Genomic DNA, 10,272 nt, shown 5'->3' with positions numbered 1-10,272 from the left:
ACAGAATAAAAATACGTTGTCATAATCAAAGTAGTTTCTTTAAAATTCTAGCAGTTGAACGCATCTAGATTATGTTGTAACAACAAAAGAATAGCTGACTAAAGAAAAGTTAGATATTTTATGTAAAATTGTACGATGTCGAAATATGAAGTGAAAGATATCGTTTTTCTTTTCAATACTCGACACGATTTTCGAGAATATGAACCAAGTTTGGCACAGTTCGAAACTAAACTAATTGTTCGTCGTCCGCTAAAAGTAACTTTTTCTTGCGCCCTACAACTATTTTCAGATTTAGCAGGAACGAAGAAATCTCTTCTGAGATCGGACGATAGCATCCTTTATCCGTTCTCTTATCCGTTTTTCTTAATGAATATTTAAAAGCGTTTGATCGGGTTGCATTCCCGCGAGATTCAAGGTCTTTTTACTTAATTGGAAGAATATGTCCGTCGGAACAAACGAACCCATATGTTTGCATTAAACAGGCTACGGTAGAGTCCTCAAGGCACGTTATACAGTGAAAGACACTCCCTTCTTCGATGTCGGAAGTGTCTTCAAGTGGGCAACCGAACTCGTTGACGAGTAAGTTAACCAGCTAGAGGCAAACAAAACAGCTATCCGCCGTTCAACATTTCGCTTTCGTTGGAATTTCAACGAGGACAAAGGCTGCCACTCGATGCTCCTTTCCCCCTTGATCATAACCACCACATGCATCATGAACCTTGCCGTTTTTGCAGACCAAAGTGAACGATGGTGCGTCCCCTCGAAATAGCAACGTATTGCTTGACGTGCAAATATTACGTTAGATAGGAAAGAATCGCGTTTGCTTAGAAATAAGCAAAAATATTTATTCTCCGAGTCTGAATGAGCAGATGTTTACCGAGAATAATATTAACGCTACATGTTTTCAAACGTGTGGTTGCTCACGGAAGTACTCGAACACTTGTAAACATCTTTTATGAATATATTATTGTATGTTATACGACATATTTTAAAATTTCATTAACAAAAATTGCTTATTAAATATATGTTTGCAGTAAGTACCTGTTACAACTATATATTTTTTTTCAAATGGGTTTAAGTTTTATCAGTATAATCATGACAATCGTGTCTCATTACTATAATTTGATGATTTTGATGATGTACTAATGAATTTCAAAATATTTTATATAACATATGGACGTAAAGGTCTTTTATGGTAAGTGTGCAAATACTTTTGTGAGCCAACGTATTTATAATATTTTAAAGAAGAATTTTAAACGAAACGGAAATCGAGGCAAACTTAGGGATCAGTATAAAGCGATGTAAATTTGTATCATAGGCTTCCTTGCTTTTAGATGTCGTTTTTGCATTCCTCTATTAAAATGGAGATCTATAAAACAGCACGAAACTCGTCCAGCTACGCACGTATTCATTTGAAACGTGTGGAATAAAATAAGCTTTTATGGTTCAAATAAACTTAAATAACTTACAAGGAAATGGCAAGAACTGTGAAATCTCGAATGAATTGGCTGTATGTGTATTCAATGTTTTAGGTTAATGATAAAACAGGATCCCTAAAGGATTTGAGTGCATGGTCCTTTGTTTTTGAGGAATTAATCGAGAAATTATGTTCTCGGTGCAGCAATTTCTTGTGTTTTAAATATTTCTATTGCAATGCCCACTCGCAAAATTGTAAAAATATGCAAGAATACTGTAATAAATAAAAATAATCAAGAATTTATGGAAATATTTGATATTGAAAGAATTTATAAAGTAATACATAAAAAAGGTCGTATAAATTTTTCGAAAAAAAGAGAGCTGTTCTATCATCAACCTAAAGCATCGAATGCACATACAGCCAACTCATTCCAGATTTCGCAGTTCTTGCCATCCCCTTGTTAGCAGTATATGAGATTTTTTTTAATGAATTTATACATTTACATATTTGTTGGTTATAGTGTTATTTACAAATACATTTAACATCTAAACTGTATAAAGAACTGTACAAAAAAGGAATCCCTTCTTAAATCTCTCTGGGACAACTCATCCCTAAAAATCTTCTTCTTTTGCTAATAAAAAATTCTTCCGTATACCAAGAAAGATTCCCGCTATTCCAATTAACAATTGTAACGGGAAACCTAAACTCACGAAACAACAAAACCAGCTCTAACGTTTCGCACGATCAAGCACAAGGAGGAAACATCAGAAGGTTAGTCCCTGTTGGAACTGTAAAAAGCAAAGCGTGTCGATTCCCTTGGTTGAACTTTATTTCCAGGAACGGTCTACATTCTTGGCGATTTGAGGCGTTCCGTTCCATCGCCGAAAGCCGGCGTTTAATGCCGGGAGTTTACGAGGTTGCGAGGAGCCGCACCGATGACACAGACGCTCAGGAATCCCGGGAGAGTTGGCGAGTGGTGGCGGCACGACTTTCTGCGGCGGTCGCGTCGGCCCACCTTTATAGACGCACCTTTGAGACGCCTATTCAAAGGATACACTATCCTCGAGCCACCTTGCGGGTGGGGATACGTGCCGGTCGTGAGGTAGTATTAAAAGGCCATTAAACGGTCGGACATGACATATGGCTTTGTGCGTATGCGCGCGACCCTTGGCGATTCTGCTTTGCCGGCAAACGAAAGTGCTGCTCGCCTGTCTGCCTACTACTACTACCACTTGCCGCCTTGCTAATAAAACCAAATAAAATAAGCAGCTGCCAGGTTACCGCTCTTTTTCTCTCTTTCCGTTCTCTTTCTTTTCTTTTTTTAGTAATCATAATCGATCAGGGTATATCTCACCGATTCCAATGATTTTCAAGTAGAATTTGTCAGGTTCATGGTTCTAAATAATTCCATTTTAGTTTTCCAAATATTCATAAAAACACTATTGATATTCTTAAATGTAGGTTAGATTTGAGTTAGTTTTATATAATTCCTTTTGCCTTTCAATCCTTATCTTTTTACGTATGTGTTCTGTTCTGGATATGGATTGGATGCTCGTGAGACCTGACGTCGTAAAATTCGCAAGATCGCAAGCCCCATGGCGTTTCATCTGGTCACGATCGAAAAAAGGAAGTCGATCGATACCTTCATAGTGTCTTTGATGAGTCATCGAACACTTGAATGCTCGGGTTAATGGCTTCGGGCGCCGGGATTCTCCTGCTGAATCGATATCGAGTAACTGGATGCGAGGTTCCGGAGGTATGGATCATATAAGAGCCTGTTTTGCCTGGTCCAATTAGTGAACCAGATTTAACAATCGCCAGAGTAGCCACATTCTTTTGCGTTAGTTTCTTTTCGGTTCATTTTTTATTTGAGTGTTGGTGCATGTACGTGGTTCCAGAGGAACAGGTGTTTTAGTAGTTCTTTCCTGTGAAGATTTTATGTATGTGATTACTGAATGGTGGAACTATTCGGAAAATGTAGCTATTCTGACATAATTCGACACGGTTTAACGAGCACCGATTTGTTCCAATTTATTATCATTTTCTGCTTTGTTACTTTACATATTGTAATAAAACTGAATATAATCTGATACTTAAAATTCTTGGAAGTCTTGATAAGTTTTCAACGCTAGAGTCTCGATATTAAAGTTCCAATAAATCTGGAAAATCTAGTAAGTTTTTTAATCTTGAAAGTCTAATAAGCTTTACAGTCTTCAACGGTTTTCAAGGCTTGATGGGTATTCAATATCTAATACTTGTAATCTTTCATATTATATTTTATATTGTATCATTATATTATGTCTTCAGTGTCTTATATGGGATATTGATAAGATCTTCAATATCTTATAGATTATGTAAGATGTATAAGATATTTCTTTATGAAGGTTACAAAAGATCCTTAGACTACTACTACAACTAGGTCTACGAGCGAAACAAAACTTTACTTTAATTCCATCAATGAAATACGAATTTATATAAACATCTGCTTTCGATGATATATTGAGAATTTTTCTCTCAAACGACATTCTCCATCGATACCACAATTAGTCATTTTGTATGAAAATCACAACAAATTCCTAAGCAAAGTCCCCCATTACTCGTCATCAGGAAGCGAAACGAATAACTGCAAAATTAGAGAGTTAATCGACGATGAAGGAAAATTAGTCAAGATTTACGTTCTCGTTTCAGTGACAAACTCCCATAGACTCTGGTCGACGAGTCCCAACGACCTAATCCGTGGAATCTCACGCAAGGTGTACGGATCCTGGTATTCGTGAAACCTTCGAGTCTGCTTTTAGCAAGGCTTCTCGTTTGCATCGAGGACACCGCAGATATATCCAGATTATCCGGTTCTTTATTGTCCGCTTATTTTAGACCATACCACGCCGTGTTTCCGCGGAATGGCAGCTATTCGACGGTCGCGTCATCGTTTCTCGAGAACTTGTCGCGTTAAACGCCCGAATTTACTGGATCATACTCGTTCCATTGTCTCGAATTTGATAGGAAACTGTCGAAAGTTTTCACCGATAGCGAGTTTAAGTGAAAAGGAAACGCGAGTTTGACGTGAGGGAACGTAACAACTATAGGGAATGGAAGACGTAATAAAGGGGATAGTTAACGTGGTCGTAAAGACTATTCGTATGACGGAATAGAATATCAAAGCTTTATTAGTGAAATGGGTTTCGTGGTAAGCACATGATAGTGTGCGTTTCGCGAGAACATGGCTCGCAGCGTTTTATTGCGTTCGACATTTCTTTTATAGCTTAGAATTGTTCGTGAAGTGACGTCGGTAAAAACAGACGCGTTAAGTACACAGATAATCTTGAGGTTAACATCCGGAAAAGGAAAGAAATAATAGGAGAGACGTTAACCTCGACGTTAATCGAAGAATTTGAATTAACTCTACATTGAGGTTTTTAATCTCTTAAATATATAGAAGCTGGAAGTGACCATTTTCATATATCCTTATTTTCCAACGAAGGATGTTTATTGGATTCTAAATTGTTATTATATTATCGTTATATTACGTATAATTACTATTATTTTATTTAAGCAATATTACAATATATTATGTCAAATACAAATAAAAAAGCAGCTACTTAATATCAAAAGCGAACATTCGAGAAGCTAAGAAATGTCGATTTCCATGATTCTCCTCAATATGACGCGCGCGTAATGAATTTAAATTTCATCCATGTCGCGCGTTGACTTCGATTTGTCTGCGCACGCAGAAAGTTGCGCGCGAGGACGAAACCAGTTTTTTCCGGCACCTCTCCACGCGCGTTAAACGCGATATAAAAATCAATACATACGATATTTCATCGAGTTAACAACGTTCCATGTAGCGCAACATTTCGCTTCTTCTTTTTACGATGTTCAAACGACTCGCTACGTTCTGTGATGCCAGAATAAGGGGAAACATCAGACTGGCAAACAGACCTCACCGCGAGGTATCCATGAATATTTTACCTTAACGAGTGCTACTTTACATATGAACAACCGAACCATCAGATTAAGAAATTATTGCGACCTTGGGCGACCTTCGTACTAATAACTCGCTGGAAAGCAAATATCTGTAGTAAAGCGAAAAAATGGGAGCAGAGTTCAGGGCGACTCTTGGTATCTCGAGACCTCGAGGTCACCAGTTGTTTGCTCTTGGTATGTACCGACAATTTGTTCCCCTCTGTAGCCTACTTTTAATGGCCGCATTTATAAACACGAAGTCGCCGGTTATTATCTCTGGCAGACTATTCCGTTCAGCAATTTCGACGTGAACCAAATGTGTAATTTAAATAATGTGAGTTATTACGCCGAAGGATGCGTATTTGTTTATTTAATAATAGCAAAGGGATCGGAATGACACGCCTTCGGACTCTTTCGGCGTTCGTAAAGAAAGACCTGGCTTTGAACGCTTGTTTCGAGTAAATCTTAGAATGAAGTAGTTTCGGTTACGATACGAATATTGAACCTGTGTTTAATCTTGCTAACTTTATGGTTAAGACGTTTACGTTTCGTCGAATGCTTGCGCGAAAGATACGGTGATTTTTCCTGAATGACTGGTGGGAGAATCAAGAATTGTAATACACCACTCGATATTTCAAACGACAAATTAATTGTGAGTTATCATCATTATTATAGGAACACACTTATTATTTGCAGGATCGATAAAATCACTTATTATAAAATATGATATTTCTTCTGGTTAATCATCTTCCCGTTTATGGAGAATAACAATAAAGTTTTTATTATAGCTCCTTAATTTTATGGTAACCTACCATTATGTATTTAACTCTGAATTTAAGATTTTTGAGATTGTTTTAAAATTATACGATTGGAAGTAATCGTAATTTCACAATAGGTATAATACACGAAGAGAATTGAAAGCCTGAGTCAAGCCACCAATATGGTGATGACCTTTTCGTACGTAAGTACATCATGTGACGTTAATTCGTCCAACCGTTGTTAGTGATGAGATTAACATGTTTATTCGGTTCAATATATAGAAAGAAGCACTTCTGTATCCGGACCTCCATTTACCAAATATTTTAATATCTGAACAAACCTGTTATCCGAACAAAATATCCGCTAGTAACAAATGCTTTTTTCTGTCACAGATACTAATGTCATATGTATTATTATATGTATAACAGCATAAACAGGAAACAAAAATGACGAGAATATACCTTCTCACTTAAAAAATTTATGCAGTTTTGGGCTCAAACGAATATAAAGTCCTTAGATATTAAAACAAACTAGCAATTTCCCCAATCTATATGCGAACAAATAAAGTTTAAAACTAGAAAAGTGATCGTTCTATTATCCGAACATTTTTGTCTCCCTATTAGTTCGCATATGGAAGTCTCTACCGTGTTTGATCCCATCGTTAACTACCACGTAGCTATAACTTCCAAAGGCTACACAGAGAAGACGACACGACGTGTTTCTCGCACACGAGCTCCCTGACAAGCGAGTCTGACGTGGCGAACTCGCGTTTCCCGTCCCCGTTCCGGTGGCTAGAGGAATTAAACGGTATGACGGGCAACAAATTCGAGCGGCTATTTCGACTCGGAGGAAGAAGAGAAGCGGAACGTACGAGATGGAGGAGAGATCTCGACGAGTAAAACAAGATTAAGTGACGGCCGAACGTGGACAATACGACGTGTGTCGCGAGCAGTGGCTGTCGCGTTGTCACGGATGTCGCGTCACACGGTTGAACTGTATAAATCGATCGCGCGAAAAATAAGTCCGACGAGATTTCCTCCGCGCTGTCGCTGCACCGGAATTCATCTATAACTCGCGTGTGACAGTCCACCGTGTATTCTACATTTCGAGTGTGATGCATCGTCGATATGGGAAAACGATTACTCATTTTCTATCGATGCTCTTCCTTTTCGAACAGGCCAGATGGAACCGGTGGGCGCTTGACATTCTGCGGTATTTTTTGGTATTTGCTATGCTTCATGGAACTGTTAAAATATTTGCGCATCAGTGTGGGTGCTTGAAAAAGTACTTAAAATTCTAGTTTCGTAGCTCTTTAGCTAATTGTAATCTATGCATGACACAAGCAGGTTTCTTTTACAAAGTATCAAATATAGCGATCATTAATCTTTCTTATATGTATCACATAATTTTGAGCTATGATTTATAATTTGGTAATATAATAACGGCAAGTGAATTAAAACTAAGTCGATCAGTGAACACGTACGCAATAGCGATCAACCACAGTCGAATACCGCAGAGTAAAGGTTAAAGTGGAATTATTCATTTCAGGGAATAATTCAACGGAGAATATGAGGATACTTTGCGTGCTAAATCTCGTTTACAATCAGTTAACGGTAAACACCTACGCGCAATTAATGTGAACGATTTAGATTGAGAACTTACGAAGATACGTCAAATGTCGGTGTATGACGGATCGCGTAAGTCAGGTCACAGACGGCCGCGTTATTGTAAGCGTAGAAGGCGAATGTAAATTTTACCCGTTGGGATTCGAGTTGACCGTAGCCGATCCAACTGGTAACAAGTTGCGAAAACTCACGTTACTGTCAGACAATGTTTTCTTCGTACGACCCATCGTACCACACTCCATAGTTCCGTGCTTCAGCGAATAAATATATCGTTGCACCTCGCTCGTTTCCAATCGCCAGGTTGTTTCAAACACGCTAGAAAAAGGGAATTCCACGTTAGATCGTTGCATGATGAGATTCGTGAAAGATACTCACAGTTGTAGAAACCTGCAACACGAAGAGAACATGTTGCGTTATTTTTTAGACAAGTAAGATGGGTAGAAGTTGTTGGTATCGATTTATAACGGACTTCGTATCTCTATTTCGTTTAATGATATATACAGCAACTTCGTCCACCTGAAATGTCTTCGTTATTTCAAAGAGCAAGCGAAAAGCGAAGGTTACTTTTTTTTAAAGTGGAATCATATGTTCTTTGATACGTTAATCGGTCCAATCTCAATATTCTCTGTAAAAAAGTGTTAAGATATTTATGTCGAAAAACTATCAGTTTAACACATATTTTAACTTTAATATTTTAACTTATATTTTAACAAGAGCACCGCTTTGCGTTTTTCCCTGTCTTTCTTACACATATTATGTATTCCTTTAAATCTTGTAACTTTTATTCGAAACATTTTCGCGAATTGTTTGAAATAACGAAGATATTTCAGGTGGACTAAATTAGTGGGACATCCAATATTTGTTTATTAACGTTTCCTATTATAATTGAAAATATGCAGAAGCTATTGAAATTCTCCAGTAGATTGTGATAATGAAATAAAAATTCTGACGTTTGTAGTGCAGCATTAAGTAAGATATTTAAAAAATTAAGGTGACGAACAAATATATATAACCTGATTCTAATCTAAATGAAATAAAATTGTCTTTAATACAAATTCAAATTTTATAAAAAATCTTCCTGAAAAGTTGATTGTGACCTAAATGAAAGAAGATATTACGAGTATCTGTAATGAAAGCTCCTCTTAAGAAATTTCAGCACAAATTACAAAAAGGAAAAGTTTGATTGTATACAAGCAATGCACAGTGAAGCAATATTAAAGAAACACCATGGCATATAAAGTAGTTTTCAATTAATCGAACTGACAAAACACAAAAGAATGTTTCGCCAAGAGGCAAAAAAAGATGTACGAAGCTAATGAAACGTCTTAATAAAAGCTATGAATGCGCGAGCCATTATTTAACCGGTATATCAACCGATCCCCTCCCATTTTTAATTGATCAAACCAATTAAAGACCCCGACCAGTGATCAATGATCCATGAAGCGCGCATAGATATCCTGAAATAAATGATTAACCGTAAGACATGTATCAATATCAGTACGGACCTCTGATGAAGCTAGCTGCAACGTTGCTGAAATGTCAGTGGAATGATGTACCATCGGGGATAAGTTGGAAACTTATCGAGGTATGAAGTGTCAATTCGAAACTCGAATAACCTTGGTGCAAGTAATTTCAAACTTATATACCCGATGTTTCAAGTAACGCGAGCTTGCGTACAAATCCTTAGGGAACTCTATTCTTTTCAGGACACCATGTGTTCTTTGAAACAAAGAACTTTCATCCGATGCATATACATAGTGTCCCAGGAGGAAACAAAATAGTCTAATCAATATGTTTGGTAGATCATTCTGAATCAAACAAGTCATATACGCTATGGATCTTGAGATCCATTCGTTTATTTATTTAACAAGAGAAATTCTGCATGTACGTAATCGGAACAGAACAATAGTTTATCCTTTAAAGGAAGTGTTCAAAGTGATGATCCTCCACTCATATATTTATTCAAAATTTTAATGGTCGTTGTTACTGTCTTCTATAAATTTTATTTCTGACGCCCTCATTTCCATTGCGTATTGTTAATTCTGTTAATCCTTTGTGTCCGCCTTTAGAAACACTTTATTTCTAACTTCAAGCTTACGCCTTATGTAGTAAGTACCTAAGTAAAGCAAACAACATTTATTTCGAAAACGTATGAGCCAGAAATCGTAGCATATACAGGGTGGTTGGTAACTGATGGTACAAGCGGAAAGGGGGTGATTCTACGCGAAAAAAGAAGTCGAAAATATAGAATAAAAATTTTTCGTTTGAGGCTTTGTTTTCGACAAAATCGACTTTAAATTTTCGCTCGGTACGCGTGCGATACGTTATAACGGATCTCACTGTAGATCGTTGTCTCGATGGAAAAATTAAAAAAAAAAAAAAAAAAATTAAAAAAAAATCTTTATTCTACATTTTCGACTTCTTTTTTCGCGTAGAATCACCCCCTTTCCGCTTGTACCACCAGTTACCAACCACTCTGTATAACCATTATGATTCAGAATGATCTAC

Source organism: Bombus flavifrons, chromosome 8, assembly GCF_040668555.2.
Source record: "Bombus flavifrons isolate JBK064 chromosome 8, iyBomFlav1_principal, whole genome shotgun sequence".
NCBI classification, from domain to species: domain Eukaryota; kingdom Metazoa; phylum Arthropoda; class Insecta; order Hymenoptera; family Apidae; genus Bombus; species Bombus flavifrons.
The sequence above is the reverse complement of the archived record's forward strand: the minus strand, read 5'-3'. Positions refer to the sequence as shown.